At 43.1% G+C, this 21,967-nt stretch overlaps 1 protein-coding gene and 1 long non-coding RNA gene across 4 annotated transcripts in view; one reads left to right on the top strand and one right to left on the bottom strand.

Annotated features, from left to right (window-relative positions):
- Syt16 (synaptotagmin 16) overlaps positions 1–21,967 on the top strand; it is a 278,725-nt gene that overhangs the window by 92,104 nt on the left and 164,654 nt on the right. The window lies entirely within an intron of this gene.
- LOC102550910 (uncharacterized) overlaps positions 13,939–21,967 on the bottom strand; it is a 77,686-nt gene continuing 69,657 nt past the window's right edge. Inside the window, exon 3 of the long non-coding RNA XR_010052270.1 lies at positions 13,939–13,953. This is a non-coding gene — a long non-coding RNA (uncharacterized LOC102550910). The remainder of the gene's footprint in view (positions 13,954–21,967) is intronic.

Raw genomic sequence — 21,967 nt, forward strand, 5'->3', positions numbered from 1 at the left:
CTAATTGGATGGCTGTATATGTATGGGCCACATGTGGGGCAGGCTCTGAATGGGTGTTCCTTCTGTGTCTGTTTTAATCTTTGCCTCTCTATTCCCTGCCAAGGGTATTCTTGTTCCCCTTTTAAAGAAGGAGTGAAGCATTCACATTTTGATCATCCGTTTTGAGTTTCATTTGTTCTAGGCATCTAGGGTAATTCAAGCATTTTAGCCTATCTTTTAAAATACTTTTATTCTTTGAGAATTTAGGATGATGTGTCTTGAACATATTCAACTCCTTTCTAACTCCTCCCATACTCAGTCCCCATTTCCTATTCAGCTTGGTACCCTATCCCCTACCCCCACCCTGGAGATAGGATTTCTCTAAGTAGCTCTGTCTGTCTGTCCTGGAACTAGCTTTGTAGACCAGGCTGGTCTTGAACTCACATAGCACCATCTGCCTCTGTCTCTTGAGTGCTGGAATTAAGGTGTGTGCCACCACCAACCGGTCAGGTCACCATCTTATAATTTTAAACCCAGTGAGTCCAGTTCCTGTTGCCCATATACATTCGGGTGTGTGGCTATCCGTTGGGGTTTGGTCAAGGTACTAGGGACCACATCCTTAAGAAGGCTAACTCTCTCTCATCAGCTATCAGTTGCCAAGGACTCCTCAGCTAAGGTGGGGCTTCTTACTGTCTTCCCCATCCACACTGGGATTTTGTCTGGAGAGAGCCTGTGCAGGTCTTATGAATGCTATCACAGTCACAAGTTCGCGTGTGTATTTGCTCCGTTGTGTTTGGAAAACTCTGTTTCTGTCATTCATAGTTTCTAGTTCTTATAACTTTTCTGTCCTCTCCAGTAATCCCTGAGCCTAGGGAGGAGGGGCTAGGACAGATGTCCCATGTAGGGCCAAACATGCTATGGTCTCTTATTCCCTGTTGACCAGTTCTGGATTTTTGTGTCCTTTGCTGTCTAGTGCAAAAAGACACGTCTTTGATGAGGGGTAAAAGCGGAACTAGTCTGTCAGTATAGAGATAAATCATCAGGGGTCACTTTAATACTGTGTTTGTTTAGCAATGCAGTAGGTCCTCCCTTAGGGCTTATTTAGCACAGGTTCTCAGCCCTGATAACTGTGCCAGGTATGGTTTAGAGTGGCCCTTAAATCCACCCAGAATGTGTTTGGTTGCTTCCATAACATTTGCTCCATAATTGTACCAGTGGGGTGTGTCTTGCAAGATTGGTTGTTACTGTATCTCCCAGGGTTCACAGCTGAGACAACTTTTCTTCTCCGATAGTATTCATAGCTCCTTCCAGGACTATGAAAGCCAGCCAGTAGGGAGGAAGCTTCTAGGTCAGCACCAGCTTGATTTCCCAGTATTCTATGACTCAAGGATGTGGTATCTTCATCACAGGGCGTTAGCAACACATTCTGGAGAGCAGCCAAGCTCAGTGGCAATAGCTTGTGATATTCGGGAGTCTTTGAGACCCTGCTGGCCGACAACTCTCAAAGAGGTAACTCATCTCTGATGCTGGGCTTTTTTTATTTGTTAATCTGTAGTATCTAGTAGAGACATTTATCTCCTGTTATTAGGGTTCTGCCCATTAATAGAATAAATGCATTTAAACTCCTTCTATATATGCATACATGTACTTTTAAAAAAGCCCTTTTTACAGAAGCACTTCAGTGTTAATTCTTCTTCCCTGTACTGTGTTCTCTGCCCTGCCCTTCCTCCCCACACCCCAGTTAACTTTTTCTGTTTCATTATCCCCCCCACCCCCATACCACTATGTTCTAGTTCTCTTCTTTAAAAGATACCCTTCAAAGCTGCTTACTAGTTTCAGACCCTCTATGGTTATTCCAAACGAAACACATATATCTAAAGATTCAAAGCTAGCATCTACAAATGAGAGAAAATATGTGATCTTGGTCTTTCCAGGTCTGGGTTACCTTGTTCAGAATAACTGTTTCTAGCTTTATACTTTCACCTGAGAATTCCATAATTTTTTTCTTAATAGCTGAATAATATTCTGTTGTATAAATGTACCACACTTCCTTTAACCATTTACCAGTACAGCTATGTTGTTTGATCTTTTTTTTTTTTCTTTTGTGAAAAGAGCAGCAATGATCATGGATGAGCGGGCGGATCTATAACAGAATAAAGAATCACTTGGGTATATGCCTGAGAGTGGGATAACTGGATCCTGCGGTAGATCTATTTCCAGCTTTTAGAAGGACTTTCATGCCGGTTTCCATATGATTGCACCATTCTGCCCGCTTGCCAGCTGTGACAAGCATTGCCCTTTCTCTATAACCCTTGTCAACCTGAGCTTGACCATTCTGACTGGAGTAAGATGTAATCTCAAGGTAGTTTTAATTTCCATTATCCTACCTTTCATACACATTGAACTATTATAATTGAATCCAACCTTCCTTCAGATTAACATTTAGATGACTTCTACTTTCTGTTTTTCAACAGATTCTACTCTCACGTTAAGTACCCAGCAAATCAACCAGCACCCAGTAAATGCTAGTCGCTGACATTCCCCATGTTTCTCTTAAGTTGGTAATAAGGCTGAGAAAAGACTATATAAGAACAAGTGTAGAATGTTGTACGTGTGTGTAACTCCTGATGCGGGCTCCTATGTCCAGACATTATGCAAAGGAAACATCAGAAAGAACAAAGATTAGTACGGCATTGGGAAAACCACAGTGTAAGATACATTGCTCCACATTGTACCAAGTGCTGGGGAGACCGTCACATGTGTTATAGCCTGGAGCTTTCCCTCTGGTGATTCTTAAGCACCAGATGTAGCACAGAGGACAAAGACAGTCTAGGACTTGGCCAGCTCCCTTCTCTTGGTCCTGCTTCCAACAAGCTTGTGGGACTAGGTTAAACCCTCAGTTTTATTATCTGTAAACTGGTAAGATGATGATGATGATGATGATGATGATGATGATGACGACGATGACGATGATGATGACGACGACGACGACGACGACAGCGGTGATGATGATGGTGCTGGTGGTGGTGGTTGTTATTATTACCTCTAAGGTTCTTCCCAGATTTAAAATTTAATTGCTTTTTAAAATGTATTTATTTATTTTATATATGTGGGTACACTGTCAGACACACCAGAAGAGGGCATCAGATTCCATTACAGATGGTTGTGAGCCACCATGTGGTTGCTGGGAATTGAACACAGGACCTCTGGAAGAACAGCCAGTGCTCTTAACCACTGAGCCATCTCTCCAGCCCCCAAAATTTAATTGTTTTAAGCTTATGATATACATTGAGCAAATTTGTAGTAACTTGTGATGAAAGAATGGATTTTTAAAATCCATTTTTAAAATATTCTTCAGTGTTTTAAGTGTTGTGGTCTGGTAGCCTATTATATTTTATTGTGGCGAATTTAGTGCTATTTACTGAAATAGGTGTGTCTCTCTGTGTGTTGTGTATGTGTGTGTGTATTTGTGTGTATGTGTGTATGTGTTTGTGTGTGTGTGTTTGTGTGCGTATATGTTGTGTGTGTATGAGTGTATGTTTTTTTGTGTATGTGTGTATGTGTGTGTATGTGTGTTTTTGTGTGCATGCTTGTGTGTGTATGTTTTGTGTGTGTGTGTGTGTGTGCGTGTGTGTGTGTGTGTGTATGAGCACATGTGCGCAGTTGGGTATAAATATGCATGCCCATGTACTGCAGCCAAAGGAAGACACACATTGACCATCACTGTCAATTTCTGCCTTGCTCTCTTCAGACAGTGTCTTTCACTTAACCTGGAGCCAGGATAGCAGCTCGCCACCCGCAGTCATCCTTTTGTGCCCTCTGTTTCCCCAGCACTGGGGCTACAGGCATATATATGACCACGCTCAGGTCTTTATATGAGTTCTGGGATTTGCTCTCAGATGCTCATGCAGCATATAAGGCAGGTGCCCTAACTCATCATCCCCTCAGTCCATTGCAAGGGTCATTTTGTCTGCGCATTACTCATCTTTCTATTTAAATTTATTTTTATTACCCACATGAAAAATATACAGCATGACATTTTGATCTCCACAGACCCAGCAACATTACCAAAGGCGTGCAGTTAAACATCTTCAGCACCCTCCACAGTACCTCTTTGCCTGTGCAGTTTTCCATGTTGATTTTACTGGGCATAAGAAGCCACTCCTCTTTGCCTAAAGGCAGTTTTGAGGGTTGGTCTCAAGAACCCTGTATGGTAGACTCTTGGGATATCAACATCTTGATCCTCTCAGGTTCTTACCAGAGGCTCCTCAGGCTTCTTCAGCTTTCCACTTCTCCAACCCTCCAGGATTTCCCCATGAACACATGCTTGTGCCAGAGCCCTGCATCCCATGTCAATCATGTGACCCTGCCACTCCAGCCCAAAGGTCAGTATGCTCCTTCAGACCCTTCAGTAATCGAACGCCAGGCCCAGAGAAGCAAAGCTTCCAGCAGCTCCTCCCGCTTCCATCAGATGCCCAAACAACCTGGACTCTGCCCTACTCTGATTCTTAGTTACCTTTCTTTTAGTCTTTAGAGTTTACATAAAAAAAAAAATCAAATTATGGTTTCATTTTTAAAATTCTCCTGCTATTGTTATTTATTCTTTCTTCTTCAATCCTAATGTCACTTGTAAACTGAACATAGGTTTATTTCATACGATATATTCTGATTACAACTTTCCCTTCCCCAACTCCTCCCAGATCCTTCCCACCTCCTATTCATCCGAATCCTCTCTCTTTCTTGCTCTCTCTCATTAGAGAACAAACAGGTGCCTAAAAAAAGAGAATAAAATAAGATAAAATAAAAGCAGAGTTTTATCATGAACAGGACAAAAATAACCAAAGAACAGAAAAGACGGGAACCAAAGAAAAAGCACAAGAAACACATATAGATGCGCGCGCGCACACACACACACACACACACACACACACACACACACACACATTTGCACACATAGAAATCCCATAACAAAACAAAACCAGAAACTATAATATAGCAATGAAAGACCTGTAGAGTGAGAAAATACCCTCCAGAATAGGGAGGCAAAGTTTAGAACAGAGGCTGAAGGAACTCCCATTCAGAGCCTGCCCCACATGTGGCCCATACATATACAGACACCAAACTAGATAAGATGGATGAAGCAAAGAAGTGCAGGCTGACAGGAACCGGATGTAGATCTCTCCTGAGAGACACAGCCAGAATACAGCAAATACAGAGGCGAATGCCAGCAGCAAACCATTGAACTGAGAACAGGACCCCTGTTGAAGGAATCTTAGAAAGGACTGGAAGAGCTTGAAGGGGCTTGAGACCCCATATGTACAACAATGTCAAGCAACCAGAGCTTCCAGGGACTAAGCCACTACCTAAAGACTATACATAGACTGACCCTGGACTCTGACCTCATAGGTAGCAATGAACAACCTAGTTAGAGCACCAGTGGACGGGGAAGCCCTTGGTCCTGCCAAGACTGAACCCCCAGTGAACGTGATTGTTGGGGGGAGGGCGATAATGGGGGGAGGATGGGGAGGGGAACACCGATAGAGAAGGAGAGGGGTAAGGGGTAAGGGGTAAGGGGGATGTTGGCCTGGAAACTGGGAAAGGGAATAACAATCGAAATGTAAATAAAAAATACCCAATTTAATAAAGATGAAAAAAAAAAAAGAAAATATCCTCTAAAATTATCATTGAGGTTTTTGTGTGTGTGTGTGTGTGTGTGTGTGTGTGTGTGTGTGTGTGTGTTTGTGTGTGTGTGTGTGTGTGTGTGTGTGTGTGTTGGGCATCTACTGCTTTGTATGGACCCTGCCCTGAAGTGTGGTTTGCTGGCTTCATTCTTTAAAAGTCCGAGTCTGATTTTGCTGCCTGCAATAGAAAATCCTTAACCCTTCATTACGGTACCAACCTGGTCTGAGCTCTCCAGCTGGCCAGGCCTTTGTGCTCATGGGTGAGGTTGCTCTACCTCTATGTCCAGACCTTTTACAGAGAGGGAGGTGGTGCCTGACTAGAAAAGTGGCCCGGGGTCACACCGAGCATGTGTGGGGCTGGCACATAGTTCTTTCCTACAGCTCTGAGTTTCACTGGGATGGTGTTTGCCTCAGAACTTTGACTTTCATCTGGATTTGACACCTGTGGGCTCTGCTGCATCAACGGGCTTAGAGAGATATTTCTAATAATCATTGTAGTTAGATTTTTTTCCCCCTGGTATTGCTTTGTGCTGTGGTAAGCATACAGCAGATTATTCTTCAGTTTTGTTTTTATTTAACTTTAGCTTTTTGGGACAGAGTCTTATGTGGCTCAGGCTGGCCTTGAACTCACTCTGTAGCCGAGGATGGCCTTGAACGCCAGATCTTCCTGCCTATACCTTTACCTTTAGTAGGTGCTTCTTCTCAAGTCTAAGTTCTTTAGAATGACTTTCAAAAGCCATTCAAAAGGGACTAGCAAAAACTTTGGTGATGCAGGGGTTTTTAGTAGTACATTTTAACTTATCATCCATGGTTTAGTGTACTGAGCAAAAGGGGTCAGATATTTAGGTCCTTTTGGCCAGACCTTGCAAACCAGAGAGAACTCTTTATCTAACCTTATTGCTCTATAGGAATTTAAGCTGTGCAGGAATACTTTAATTATCAGAATCTTCAGAAAAGAAGCCTCCGAGATTTGCGATACGTTTACATATTACTATACAAAGCACAATTTTCTTTAAGAGCGTATCTAAATCCCATCTGTTTGATTGGAAAGAGGAGCACGGAATGAATCCATCTAATTTTCAGTTTTCTCCCTTGGAGAGGATTATGATTGAAAGTCGGAGACAGGATATGTGCTTGTCCTGCTCCCCCCCAACTCCCCACTCCCCCTGATTTCTAGAGGCAGTTTTAAGGTTTCCATAGCAATGCACAAGGAGTCATCATTTTCTGCTGTGATTTCCCAGCAAAGAAAAGCTGAGGTAACCGTGGTTTAGTAGAAATGAAAAAGGTGGCTGTAGGATCAGTCTAAATTGGTCTGAGAGGGCAGGGCACTCTTTTGTCAGCTGAATGCAAATTCCTAACCACTCCCAGGTAATGATAGCAGAACTAGCCCCTTGCTTTAGCGTCTTGCTTAGCTAGATAGCTTTGGGGTTGCCTACTGAGTTCCCATTTTGGAACTCTTCTGGTGTTGCTGCCATACCCTGAATGCTTTCCTCTTTCTTTTCCACACACCCTGGCCTGAGGTCTTCCTCTCTGCTCTCTGCCCCACATGCCTCTTTGATTCCTATCAGTTCCCTGAAAGCTGCCGGAGCTCCAGGGTGAGTAGGTCATAGGTCCCACATCCGGCATCCCGGGTCATCTTCTTATTGCCCTAAGGCACTGGGGCCTGCTGTGTTTCCCGTCCTGGTTTCATGGTTATGAAAAGAGGCAGCATTTGCAGCTCAGGTGACTAGGTCCATTCCACCATCTTGGTTTGGTTAAACCTAAACAAATCTTCTCTTTGGTGAATTAAAACCAAAGCAAACCAAAGCAAACCAAACCAAACCAAACCAAACCAAACCAAACCAAAAGCCATATCATACCACCATCCTACATAAACATGGGGTGTCTTACACATAAGAAAGGCAACAAAAAGACTGAGAGAGAATATCTGTCACTCCATAGATACTGTCTGTGGCTTCTATCAAGGGCTTCCCATGGGGGAGTGCCATCTCTGTGATTTCCTTTGCAAGAGCTTAAATAGTTACATTTTCCTTAAGGTGGTTTTCTTTTGAACTGCTGTTCCACCATAGCTTCAATAAGCAGTCATAGCTCGTAACTGCTAGAACAATCCTAATGTTGGTGATAACCATGATTGGCAGTTACTTAGCCATGAATGAGTTTTAGAAAAGCCAAGATGATCCTTTGCCTTAGGAGAAGACTCACTTCCTCCCCTTGCCAGTTCTGAAGGAAAGACCCTTGACAGCAAGGGAATGGCCTAGTCTTGAGGTCCTGTTTGTCAGTTGTCAACTTAGACCTAGGCCAATCCTCTGCTGTTCTTAGTTAACATCACTACGGACTCTGCTGACATATGACCTCAAGACCAGCCAGAGTAGTTGTCACAGATGCTTTAGTTGGACAGGACATCCCTTTTGCCTTTCATAGGAAGAACACGTGGTTGTTGCTTGAAGAGCAGAATCCACAAAATGTCTTCAGAGTTAGTCTGATTTAGGTACCAGATTTCCCATGCACAATGTAACCTTTTGGGTCTCTTACATATCAACCGGAAAAGGGAAGAGTAAGACCATCCCCTGGGGAAACATCATAGAATAAATCCTTTGTATCCATCGAACACATGCTGAGGGACTATTCACAAAGACAGCGGGGCATCAGCATAACACACACATATCCTCCAAGGAATGTCCCTTCCAGTGAAGAATTCCAGTGTTAGCTTTCAACCTCTTCTGTTACCCCACACTCAATCCAATTTAAGAAAGGAAGGGTGGAGGGAAGAGACAGCACACATCTGAGCTGACTCTTAGGTTTAGTTTATGTTCCATTGCTTAACAAAGGAAAACAGAAGTATTAAGACAATGCTCAAACAGAAAAAAAGGACTGTTGTAGCCTTCCTTTTCATGCTCTTTGGTTCTCAGGCCATACGCTACTGTTTTCTGAGTGGTAGTCTCTCCAGACTCTGTGATAGACACTCTAAACGATGGGGGGGGGGGGGGGCAAGCAGGCTATGAGGACCATTGAAGGCTTTCTCAAAGCAACAAACCTCTAACTATTACCTACCTGCCCAGCTTGCTAGGTATTAAAAGCTTAAAATCTGGTTGCTTGGAAGGGTTGAATAGTCCCCTTTTAGAGCTGAATGGGAAGCAATCACATTAAGAGAGGAGTTGGGGTGATGTTTGACTTGGAGGACTTTCCTGGGGAGGGTTTGGATTAGAGGCCCCTGTGTTGAGACCTGGATATGTAATCCCTCTGCTCAGGGACAGTGAGTTGAGCACACACTGACTTTGTTAAACTAGAAGATTCCCACCAGAACAGAAGGAGTTGGGGGCCCCTTTGGCTTAAAATTAGACCCCATATATAGAGACTCAATGGGTTTTGTCCTGAAACGTTATCTCGAGCTGAGGGGTGACAGGAAAAGCCATACTTAGCAGGGGATGGGCTTTGCATAGCATTCAGAAGCATGAACATATGGGGCAGAGGGAGCAAGGGGCAGAGAGAGTCTAAAGGCATTTTGTGTTAATTCATAAGGACTAGAATAAGGTTTTGAACACAGGTCTCACGGTGGCTCAAAACTTTGGTGTAGAAACCTGAAAAGGTTTTTGCATCATTTTCTCCTCCGAGCCCTGTAAGAGGCATGGTCCCTTTCAAGTCTGTTTTAGGACAGGGAGACATACATATTTAGGGGAGACATACATATTGAGTCAAGGAGACAGCAAGCACTTCTCTGATATTCATCTGCAGTTCGGAGCACGCAGCTGCATAAGGCATCTAGGCTAGACCATTGACTGGGAGGTGTAACCAGCAGCTGTTATGCAGGGAGAAGCCTGAGATCTAGAGCTGGTCTCCTTCCTCCTCAGTGTCATGGGTGGTGGTCATCTGGCTTTGTCCTCACGGGGCCTCTCTTCCTACCATGCCCATGCTTGTGGCCGGGTTTCTTCTTGTTGTAAAGGTAGCAGTTGTGTTGGACGGGGCTCCATTCTTAAGAACTCAGTTTGTATTATTTCTCGGCAGATGGTATGTCTAAATATGGCTGCGATCTGAAGTAGTGGGGGTTAGGATTCCCAAGTCTGAACTGGGGAGGGGGCAGGGCAAAGCTTGGGTTGGAGCATCCTCAAAAGAGAAAGAAGTGAAGAGAATGGAAGCCGGATCCTCCTTCCCCCAGCCCTCCTGCCAGACCCCTGCGTGTCCTATCTCATGCCTGTCCTCAGGCATGAAATGAGTCACCTCTGTAGAGAAAGTTCCAGGAGCCAGCTTCCTGTCATTTCTTTTCTAGGAGAATTTGGGCTGATGTCATCTGGGGGCTTTTTCAGCTCCCAATCTTAGAATTAGCAGCCTTTCTCTCTTCTTAAAAAAAAAAAAAAAAAAAAAAAAACCTTGCTGGCAATGCTAGTTCCTTACCATATTTATTGCAGTCATCTGCTTATGCGCAATGGTAATTTTTATCTGATGGGAGGAAATCTCAGGCTGAGAACCTACATGATAAACAGATGCATCAGACTGCAGCCATGTAGTTTTTGTTGTTGTTGGGGGTCAGCAAATAGTTTTTTAAATTAGCTTTGACCGTTGAGATGTTATCCCTTTTATTTCTCAGTCTCTCTCTCTCTCTCTCTTTTTTTTTCTTTTTCCTGTTTCCATCTGTTGGCTCAAATTGGTGTCCACGGTCCTCCATGTCATTCAGAATTCTTGTTTTCCCTCTTCAGACCTTGGATCAAAATTGTTGCACTTGTGGTTGCTAAATCTGTTGCCTCCTGGCCTCAGAAGAATTCCATGACGAGTGGCAGGCTAGCAGAGTGGTTAAATGGAGGGCTCAAGCTAGACTGCTGGGGTCAAATCCAGACTGCTCTGACACTTGACTGACTACCTTGTGACTGGGAGTGTCTCACACTCATTTTTCAGAGCTCAGCTTTTTTTTCCTCATCCGTTAAGTGATGATGATAATAATTTCAATTTCACAGGACCATTGTTGGACTTAAACGAGCGTAAAGGACCTGGCACATAGCAAATGCCAAGTAAATGCAAAATATAATAATTATGACTCTGCCTGCCTTTGTTCTGCGGAGCTTCCCTGGAGACTCTGTTCCTGCTTGGCTCATTCTCTGTTTCTCCCCTACTGGGTTTTCCAGTCGTAGCCCATGCAGGGGTAGGCAGGCTTCCTTGGAATCCTCATTAGACCAGCTGTCCTCAGATCAGACTGAGAACCAGAATGGTTGACAAGGTTTGTAAGTTTTACTTGACTTCGGGTGGTGTGACACATCTCCTTGCACACAGACAGGCTTCTCCTTCCTGGTTACTGAGTTGACCATACATTGCCCCATTCTCAGGCCATTGACTGCCATTTTGGAGGCAGGAGGTATAATCCCCAGGAAGCTGGCTGGGTTTGAGTTGTCTATTTCCACATCATCTTGGCCCATCGATATAGAACGGGAGGGTGTCCATCCTTCTGACATTATTGAACAGTCTCCTGATTGTAGTTACACTGTGCAAATTTGAATAGCTTTTCTTATACCTGCGGCCTGCCTTGGGCTGGCACCTGCTAGAGAACTGTCCAGTCATAGTGGGTTCCTTAGTGACCCACAGTGAGATACCATCACAAGACCTCCAAGGGCTTCAAGAACCACAGCTTATTGAGATCAGTAGTAATTTAGACTCCTATCTTTGCCCCCCTCACTCTACAGTCTTTACCTTGAAGAATGGCAGCTTGTTTTTGCCATCTCCATTCACGACTCTCCCATTCTCCCTTGTAATCTGGGGCTCCCATAAGTCAAAGAGGCTTTGTGGGAAGATCTGTATTCTCTCCTTTAGTGCCTCTCACTGGACTCTCCATTGCCCGAGGCTGCAACTTCTAAGTTCATTTTCCCCTTTACCTGGCCAGTACCAAACAGAACCTCTCTTCTTTTTACCCCGCGGCTCATTTTAATCCTGCCTTCCTGCCCCATCTCTGACCCCATATGCAAACTCTCTCATCATTTCCCAAGTACAAATTTCCTCCTTCCATGCATCAAGTTCCCATGTCTCTACGTCAGTGAATTAAGGGGGTAACCTGAACTTCAAGTTTGTGGAAACTGGAATGATTTATACTAAAATTGATATTTTAGGACACATCAATAAGCAATTTGGAAAATATCTGGAGCCAGATGAAGTTTATCCAAAGACAGAATTTTTTTTTTTTGGTTGTTTTTGTTAGGTTTCTTTGGCCATATATAAAAATATTTCTCATTAATTAAAATAACTTATTTATCAATATTACTGATGATTAGAATTGGCAGAATATACCTTTCTTTTGGTCTAATTGCAAGAAGGCAATATACCCCGCCAATTTCTTTGGCATCTTTAATATTCGTGTTTTAGATATTGGTCTCATTTTTATTGCAGAACTAACAAGACAATGCTTACAGCTGTAGATAATGGGATATTTTAAAAGTAAGTTCTGGAGTGATTCTTGCTAAGTCACATAGCAAGAATTCCTTCTTAAGGCTTATTAGATGTGGCATGAATTTGGTGTCCTCTGTGACAATCTTTGTTACAGTATTTGAGTCAGGCATCGAGTCCCAGCCATGACTGGATGCCCAATAAATGACTGAATTATTGAAGAAGTCGTCTCAATTTGACTCTTCCTGTTTAAGAACAGCTGCCTTTAATCTCTTCCCTCTTTCCGTGGAAATACCGGTGGTCTTATCAAAATAGGACTCCACTAGATTTAAATAAAAGAAAGCATGGCTGGCGAGATGTATGGAGGCTGAGAGATACATTTCTGGTTTCATTTCTCTCCTCACAGTGGGATTCTGAGACAGAATCTCCACAGGAGTCTAGACGGTTGCAGTCCCGTGGAAAGCCACTGAATATTTTTGGTTTGGAAATGATGCTTTTTACTGGGTGCGTTCCTAGATTAGCAGAGGCAGTGGGGAGGGAAAAGCAGGAGAGAATGTTTTGAAGTCTTTTCATCCATTCTGGAAAGTTTAGTTCTGACTTGCGTGTGTTAGAGATGCTGCTGCGGCTCTCTGCTTCCCAGAGGCTTCAGCGGCAGGGCAGTGGTGTTTAGATGTTCCCAGTTCCCCTGGTCTCTACCAGATAGAAATTAGTTTGAGAGCAGAATGCCCTCAGGGAATGTCTTCTGTTGCTGTGTTCTGCCTCCTCTGTTCAGACATCCTACAGAGCTGATAGCTGTGGGAATTGGTTGAGAAGATTCAGAGAAACAGGCAGGGGTGGGGGCGGGGCCTGGGGATGTAGCTCAGTGGTAGAGAGCTTGCCTGTCTGTGCAATTCCAATCCCACCACAAACAAACAAACAAACAAACAAACAAACAAAAACAAGCTACAAAGTCCATTCTTCCAAAGACCCCACTCATCTGTCTTTCCAAGCCCCAAAAGCTGTTAAGGACAAAGTCCTATTCTATAAGGGAAAAGGAGGGAAACCAGAAAGCGATCCTTGTTTAGGTTAGAAAAAAATCATCTGGGAAGGCTAGAGCCGCTGTGAGATATTCACAGGGCTGATGTTGCCTTTTTGGTGTAAGAACATCTGAGGAGAAGACCTGGACAAAGAAGAAAGGTTTTACTTGGCAGAGCAGTGACTTCAGCTAGCATTAGAATAGATGTTGCCTGCTGTCAGTCACCAGGGCAAGTTTTGGCTTCCTCATTGGGTGAGGGGTTGGAGCCTTTGGGGAGGAGGAAGGTATTCCTTTGAAGATTCTGCAGTGCTGTAGATTTTAGGGGTTAACAGTGAAATGTGGGGGCAAACAAACACCATCAGAATGCACCGGGAAGCGGGGGCTGCAGCCTCAGCTCAGCTACAGCATTGCCAGGCCTGCTGCCTCTGCTTTTAAAAGTAATAGTTTTCTTAGCCTGTGCATTTGGTAGTTGGCTGCGGGCCTGGAACCATTGATGGACCTAAAACCACAGGGCAAGAGCAACAGAGTGATTAACTGGTGGAGCCAACAAGAAAAAGGGGTCTGTTTTCTGAAGAAGCCTAAGAGGTTTATCTTCTATCAGTGAATGTCAACAGATAGGGAGACTCCATATCAATTAATTTAAAATAAAGGGGGAATTTATGGGTTGTACCTCTCATTCATTTAAACTAATATAGATTTCAGCTCTCTTTAAACAAAGTGTCAAGAACGTGGTGAGGAATAAAGAGGATGCTACCTGTGGCTTCGGTATAGTCCTCTCATGGGCTTACGATGGGTTAAACTAACCATGAGGATACTTACCAATCTTAGTGTGAAGATCCACCCCATGCGAAGGACAGCGTCACCGAATTTGCCAGATGATAATAGAGTGATAGGGACATGTGAGGTATCAAAGGAGTTCTGAAAAAGAGGATGAATTAATCGAACCGTAAGGTTGGTAATACTGCACTGGCTTAAACGGGCGCGAGCCAATTCACAAATCGAGCACTTCTGTGGGGATTTTAAATATCCCCGTCTTCAACTGCAAAGCCCAGGAGTGGACTATCAGACTGTGGTGATTCCCACAGATGTTGCTTGAAGCTGCCCTTCAGCTCTTATGTAAGAACATTTACAGTATTAGTAGGGTCTTGGTTAACCCCTAAAAGAACATCATGATCTGCGATACAAGTGATCAGCCCCTAGTGTGCTATAAACCAGAGCCCTGCTTTATGTGACAGAGCTTACTCATGTGCATGTCTGCAAGGTACATGAATAAACACACTACGTTCGGCATTGTGACGGAGCCTTTGACAGCCCTCCACCCCCCCCCCCCCGCCGTGATCCTACTGTGTAGTATTGCATGCTCTTTGTCTAATGGAGTTTTGCTTTGCACGTTTGAATCCATAAAGACAATCATAGTTGACTACCAAGATCCAATTTGGATCTACTGGGAATCATTTTTTTTAGATTAAATTTTTTTGAGAATTTCATGTATGAATATGGTGTTTGCACAATTTTTACCTCACCTTCCCCCACCTCTTAACTCTTCCAGAGTCTCCCCACTCCCTCTGAAATTCATTACCTCTTCTTTAAAATTATATATGTATGCACCTATATGTGAATATAAATACAGCTTGCTGAGTCCATTTGGTGCTGCTCATTTGTTTATGTGTTTAGGAGTGACCACTTGGGATTGGATGGTTAACCCACCAGGGAACTCATCCCTGGAGAAGACTAATTTCTCTCTTTCTGCAGCCATTGCCTTTTTAGAGCTCTTTATTAAGAGCAGAGTCTTGTGAGATTTCCCCCATCCACAATGACATGTGAACTTGTACTAAGGCTTTGTAGGCAGGACTTGCATAGGTGAATGTGAGTTTTGAGATTTCTTGGGTACAGTTTCTCTGTCACATATAGTAGACACTATCTCACAGAAGGTATTTCCTTCTTCTGGCTTCTATAGTCTTCCCCGACTTCTATGACAGTCCATAGTGTTAGGAGTTTGGGATTATGTATGTGGGGTTCTGTTGTACATGGGGTTCTATTGTGATTGGAGTTGGGTACCACATGATAAGTTGTTCTAGGAAGTTTGAACAGTTGTGGATTTCTACGATGGTCCTTGTCTGCCACTAAAAATGAAGCTTCTTTGATGAGAGGTGAGAGGTACTGTAGTGAGAATTTTGGTTTCTTTTCTTTTATATTATATATATTATATATAATATATATATTATATGAATTATATTATATGAATATGTTTATATTATATGAATATGTTTATTATATTATAGGAATAATTATATTATTATATGAATTATATGAATTATATTATATGAATATGTTTTTGTTTTAATCTCAGCTATGGGATAAGAGGGTGCTTCATAGCAGGTGATTATGATTTGTCTCATGCTCTAGCAAGGGCGTGATTTTTGCCAGCTGCAGATAGTTTAATTCTGGGAACTCTGGAGAGGGTGTAAATGGGAGAGCCCTGAGAGAACCTGTGGCTGCTGCTGCTGGTGCCTGTTGCTGCAGTTGGTCAAGTGGTTATGAACAAAGAGATGAGAAGTTGGAGATATTCTGACAATGATGATTGGATTTGTCCCAGAGAACTCAATGCCTCTAACCAGCAGGAAGTAGTCTAAAGAAATCTATACACCTTTCCCCTCTAACCTTTCTCTTCTACCTAGTGTTGTGGGGTTGGAAGGGATTAGGGTGGAATAAAGGTTGGAAGAGTGGTAGATATAAGAACCTGATAAAACAACTAAACAAATACGATGCTGAGGCACACTTATCTGTGGGTGTACGTGCAGGTATTTAGAATACAGGTGGGAATTATACTGATTCAGGAGAGTGGCAGTGGTAGTTTCTCATCTAGGGTTAGTGACCTCCATCAATGGGTAATTGACTAACAGGCATAATTCACTCCTGTCAAGTGGGCTTTAAGTCTAATGAGATGCCTGTTGGTTGCCCCTAAAATATAAATGCCACTATTGTACCATTGGGGAGATCATGCTGGTCATTGTTGTGGTTTATAGACTTTACAGCTGGGTAGATATCCCTAAGATAGCTTGAGAGCTGGGCTTCAGGCAGGAGGCTTCCACATCAGTTTCAGTTTGAAACTGAATTCCTCCAATGCTTTGGTTTTGTTTTTCGAGATAAGGTTTCACTGTATAGTCCTGGCTATCCTGAAACTCACTCTGTAGATTAGGCTGGCCTTGAAATCACAGAGATCTGTCTGCCTATGTCTTCTTAGCGCTGAGATTAAAGGTGTGTGCCATCACAACCTGGTGATTCCTGCAGTGCTTGTGTCTGAAGCATGTGGTTGTCTTTAGCAATAGGGTCCTACCTTTAAGTCCAAGAGCGATGACAATAGTCTATATTGTTTTGGGAGACTCTTCAAATTCCACAACCAAGAAGTTGAGGGGAGTTACTCCATGGGGAATAACTTAATCACTGCGTGACAAAATATATTTCAAAATCGCCAACCTGTTTATGTCTCAAGAACTGGTTAGCTCTCTAAATTGCCCTTTGATATGGTAATTTGAAGGTATCCTCTGGCCTGATCAGGTGTTCGTGGTCATGGTTAGGAATCAAGGAACCTCTTAAACAGATCCATCATAGCTGTGTTTGAAGATCAGCACTTATGTATGCCAAGGGGAGCCAGACCTCCGGCTTCACAGCTGCACCCAGCAGACTCGATGTATAATCTTCCCTTGGTGCTCAATGATTATCACCAAGTGGGAAGTCTGGTGCAGATGGCCTCCCATGCCTCAGTGCATGGCCCCTCTGGGTATGTGCAGTAGAGCGATGTGGGCATGTAAGTGGGTGGAAATTTTCTAATGTGTCACAATAATAACAATGCTGAGTCCCATTGCTGCTCAGCTTTCTCTAGAACGCCAGCCCCCGCAGCAGCCTACTTGGGTCACAGTCCTATGTGAATGCTAGACAATTAGCAATGGATAATGAAAAATGCCATGGGAACCAGCGGGAAAATAATAGCTTACTCCAAGTATATAATGAAATGAAATTAGCACAGACAGTAAAACAGACAATTTATGGTGTCTTTTTTTCTTCTTCTTGTAATTAAAAAGAACCAGTAAATACTTAGAGTAGAGAAATCAGAGAATTGATTAGCCTCCCCCATCTGCTTAGGAAGAAGCTCCCCCCACCATACAGAAATCCGTCTAGAGGAGCTTCCTTTTTTTGCTTTCCTTCCCATTTTGTACTTCTGCTAAGGTATAATAGTTTGAAAAGTGCTTATTTTATTTGAAAACCATGACAGTTTTGTTTCCATTGTTACCTAAGTGGTTGTCATATGGTCTGGGCCTTAGGAAGGGATGCTAACACCAGATACTTGATTTTGACGTTAGGGTTGGAAAGTTCTGCTCTTGGCTAAAGTTTCAGTGGATCAGAACATTTTGATGTTCTCAAGTAACAAATTTTTGACAACACGGTGAACTTGTTTCTGTGCATGGGTAACTTTCTGGAATACAGGAAAATGTGTTGTGCATGAGATTAGAAGTTGAAAGACCTTTAAATCTATGCTTTCTTTGCTATGCAATGGCCTTGAACATTAATCTTCTATATTATTTTTTTGTGGGTGGGTGAAATTTTAAAAATGAAACATTTCAGAATAATCATTAAAGTATTTAATTGCTCTAGGATGCAAGAATTTTTTTTTTTTTTTTCAAAAAGGGCTTGGATTAGTGACAAGCAATTCTGTTAAATTTCAGCCTCCCTGTGTGGGTAGTCTTCTGTGAGTCGAAAAATAAAGAAGTCATAAACAAATCAAAATTATATTCATTCCAAATGTTCTCCAAATGCATTTGTTTTCAAGTGTTGAAGAAAGTTGGATATCATCCTCCTAAGATATTTTATGCATCTGAAGTAGACGTCTTTCTGAATCTCTCGCATTTACCAAAAATCTATTTTATTGACTTGAAAATTAAATTGATCCAATTGATTAAAAATTTCCAACAAATACAGAGACCCACAAGTAGATAATGTGCAGAGAGTGAGAGACCTTGGGACACTCGGTCCCAAATGGGATGTCTCCCGCAAACCCTTTCCCTCAAGGCTCAGAGAACCCTTCAGAAGGGGAAACAAAGATTGTAAGAGCTGGAGTGGATGGAGAATGCCAAGGAAGAAGGCCTTCTAGGCACGCCAGGACTGAGGTACATATGAACTCACGGAGACTGTGTCAGCACTCACAGGGCTGCACAGGTCTGAGCCAGATGGAACGCCAGTGCTAACAGAAGTCCACCAGCCTGAAGCCTGACCTAGCAGCTATCCCCAACCAATAACCACTTGCAAATGAAAAGTGAGTTTTCTTCAACAGATCTCACTGGGGAAACAAACCACTCTTAAGGGCAGCCTCCATACCCAGCAATAGATGGCCAACATGAAATCAACTCAGCGGGTTTTTTTTTTTTTTTTTTTAGTCCTCCCTCCCCATACAAGTCTTTTGTTTATATTTTATGGTTTCCAACTTTGTGTTTTTACAGGATTTCTATGTGTGGAAATGTGTGTGTCTCAGAGTCTGTTTCTTGGGCTCTTTCTTTGGTCCTTCCCCCATCCCCTCTCTGTCTCTCTGTCTCTGTCTCTCTCTCCCTCTCTGTCCTCCTGTTTGTTTTGTCCAATTCTAGTTTGTTTCTACTTTTTTAGATGCCTGTTTTTCTTTTTTTTTAATTAATTAATTTATTTATTTTTATTAACTTGAGTATTTCTTATTTACATTTCGAGTGTTATTCCCTTTTCCGGTTTCAGGGCAAACATCCCCCTAATCCCTCCCCCTCCCCTTCTTTATGGGTGTTCCCCTCCCCATCCTCCCCCCATTGCCGCCCTCCCCCCCAACAATCTAGTTCACTGGGGGTTCAGTCTTAGCAGGACCCAGGGCTTCCCCTTCCACTGGTGCTCTTACTAGGATATTCATTGCTACCCATGAGGTCAGAGTCCAGGGTCAGTCCATGTATAGTCTTTAGGTAGTGGCTTAGTCCCTGGAAGCTCTGGTTGCTTGGCATTGTTGTTCATAAGGGGTCTCGAGCCCCTTTGAGCTCTTCCAGTTCTTTCTCTGATTCCTTCAATGGGGGTCCTATTCTCAGTTCAGTGGTTTGCTGCTGGCATTCGCCTCTGTATTTGCTGTATTCTGGCTGTGTCTCTTAGGAGAGATCTACATCTGGTTCCTGTCAGCCTGCCCTTCTTTGCTTCATCCATCTTGTCTAATTGGATGGCTGTATATGTATGGGCCACATGTGGGGCAAGATGCCTGTTTTTCAATGAGAGAGACAGAGACAGAGACAGACAGACAGACAGACAGACAGACAGACACACACACACATACACACAGTGGCAGTGGGGTTTGAGTGAGTGGGGAGATGGGGAGGATCTGGTAGGAGCTGAGTGAGTGGAAACCAAGATCAAAATAGAAAAATAAAATATGAAAAAAATCCATTTTCAAAGAAAAAAAGTTACCTCAATCACATCATACAGCTGTATATGCTCTGAGAAGGGTTTCCACGAGGTGGGTTTTTCTTGTTTGTTCCTCCTCCTCCACCTCCTCTTCCTCCTCCTCCTCCTCCTCCTCCTCTTCCTCCTCCTCCTCCTCTTCTTCCTCCTCTTCCTCTTCCTCCTCCTCTTCCTCTTCCTCTTCCTCTTCCTCCTCTCCCTCTTCCTCCTTCCCCTCTCCCTGCCCCCATCTCTCTTTTTAGACAGGGTTTCTCTGGGTAGCCGAGAATCATTGCAGAGCAATTCATACCTTGGAGGAATGTCCTAAAACCTCAGAGCTTCCCTTCAGTTTGTGGGGTACATTGCTGCCTCTCTGACGTTTTCAAGTGCTACTTCTGAACTGGTGTCTTGCGCATTAAGGGGTCAGAGATCAAGCTTGCTTGAAAATTCTTGACTTCTGGAAGTGCGTGTGCGTGTATGTGTGTGTGTGTGTGTGTGTGTGTGTGTGTGTGTGTGTGTGTGTGTAAGCCAAGTGAGAATTTGTATTTTAACATGTAGATCAGATAGGCTAGGCTACTTAATTTTCAGAAGAAGATGGACACATTTCAACACATAAATTACTATATTAAAGATAGCACTCCATGAATCCCCCAAATGTATTCTCAAGTGTTTTGGGAGATGATTGGTTGCTAGTGACTCCATATGTTGCTATGTTTTATTTTGGAACATGTTAAAATCTCACTTAGGTTTCATTAAGCCATTCCTTCCCCCCTATTTTTTGAAAGGTCTATTTTTTACTTCCAAAGAATTTGAGCACGTAGTTAACTTATCTTTGTTAGATACTACTGGGACGAAGGTTTAAGTGGAGCTGTGAATTTCCTCACAGTGTGTGGATATGAGTGTGTGTGTGTGTGTGTGTGTGTGTGTGTGTGTGTGTGTATACACATATATACACACACACACATATGAAATATTTCACAGTTCTATACATTTTTAGGAAAATTGTTGTTTCATCTATGAGGGCTATGGAGCATATGTTATTTAATTACTCCCAAATTTAGAAGCATAACACAATATCCTTTCAAATGTCAAAGATACTGTTTATTTATTAATTTTTAATTGTAGAAGTATTATATAGGGAAAAGAGGGGGCATTACAGCTCTTATTTGGTGTTTTTTATTTTCTCCCATGTTACATGCAGGCCATAGTTTGCTCTCCCTTCTCTCCTCCCAGGTCCACTCCTTTTGCTTTCATTTCAGAAAAGAGATTTGGTAAGCATTAATCTTGGGGATCTCTCTCTCTCTCTCTCTCTCTCTCTCTCTCTCTCTCTCTCTCTCTCTCTCTCTCTCTCTCGTACCTGTATGCTTACATGTGTCTGTAGGTTCACTTATCCATGTGCTACATCTGCCCAGAGGTTGACTTCAGTTATGACAGGGTCTCTTACCTAACCTTGTCAGCAAACAAACACTCTGGGTCCTAGGTGTGGGCAGGTAAAGTCAACTTCCGCCAGCCTTTTGGTGACCAGACTTAGGTCCTTCTCCTCCTCCCTCCCTCTTCTTCTTCCTCCTCCTCCTTCCCCTCCTCCTCCTTCTTTCCCCTTCTTCCCTTTTTGCCATCTGATTCTTCTGGCTACGGCAAGTGTCAGGTTGTGAAGGGCGATGAGGATGATGAGGAAAAAAACAACAGGAAGTCCTAAATTCCTCACTGCAGACCAATTTCAGAGGGAACAGAGGGTTATAAACTAAGCTTCAGCCAAGGGTGGGAGTGGAGGAATAGGCACAGGATGTTGTGTTAGACAGCACAACACTTAAGAAAGCAGGCAGGGGTACAGCCAAAGCTCCCGAAACCCAGCAGTAGTCCCACAGGTTGCTCCCTGAAGCCTTACCATCAACTCTGTGGGCTACCATGTGGCTATGGTTGGAGAGCAGGGTGGGGTAAGCAGCAGGTGATTGTGAAATGTCTCTGGTGCCCATTTACAGTTGAGTTAGTTGTGCCCACTGTTCCTCATGGGCATACCTTCTCGATTCATGTAGGTGGACTGGGGTTATCTAGAAAAAAGGTGTATCTAGAAAAATGTGGATTGGCTGGGGAAAGGGGAGCCTGGGGCCTTGGTGACTAATTGCTATGACATTGTGTTTCCTTTGGGCAGTTGTGGCAGCTTCATCATCATCATCATCATCACCTTCTTCTTCTTCTTCTTCTTCTTCTTCTTCTTCTTCTTCTTCTTCTTCTTCTTCTTCTTCTTCTTCCTCTTCTTCTTCTTCTTCTTCTTCTTCTTCTTCTTCTTCTTCTTCTTCTTCTTCTTCTTCTTCTTCTTCTTCTTCTTCTTCTTCTTCTTCTTCTTCTTCTTCTTCATCTTCTTCATCTTCTTCTTCTTCTTCGTATTCATCTTCGTCTTCTTCGTCTTCTTCGTCTTCTTCGTCTTCTTCGTCTTCATCTTCTTCCACCAACACACTGGAGTTCCTGCAGGATGACTTGGATACTGTGGGAATCGTGT

This window comes from Rattus norvegicus, chromosome 6 (assembly GCF_036323735.1).
Source record: "Rattus norvegicus strain BN/NHsdMcwi chromosome 6, GRCr8, whole genome shotgun sequence".
NCBI classification, from domain to species: Eukaryota; Metazoa; Chordata; class Mammalia; order Rodentia; family Muridae; genus Rattus; species Rattus norvegicus.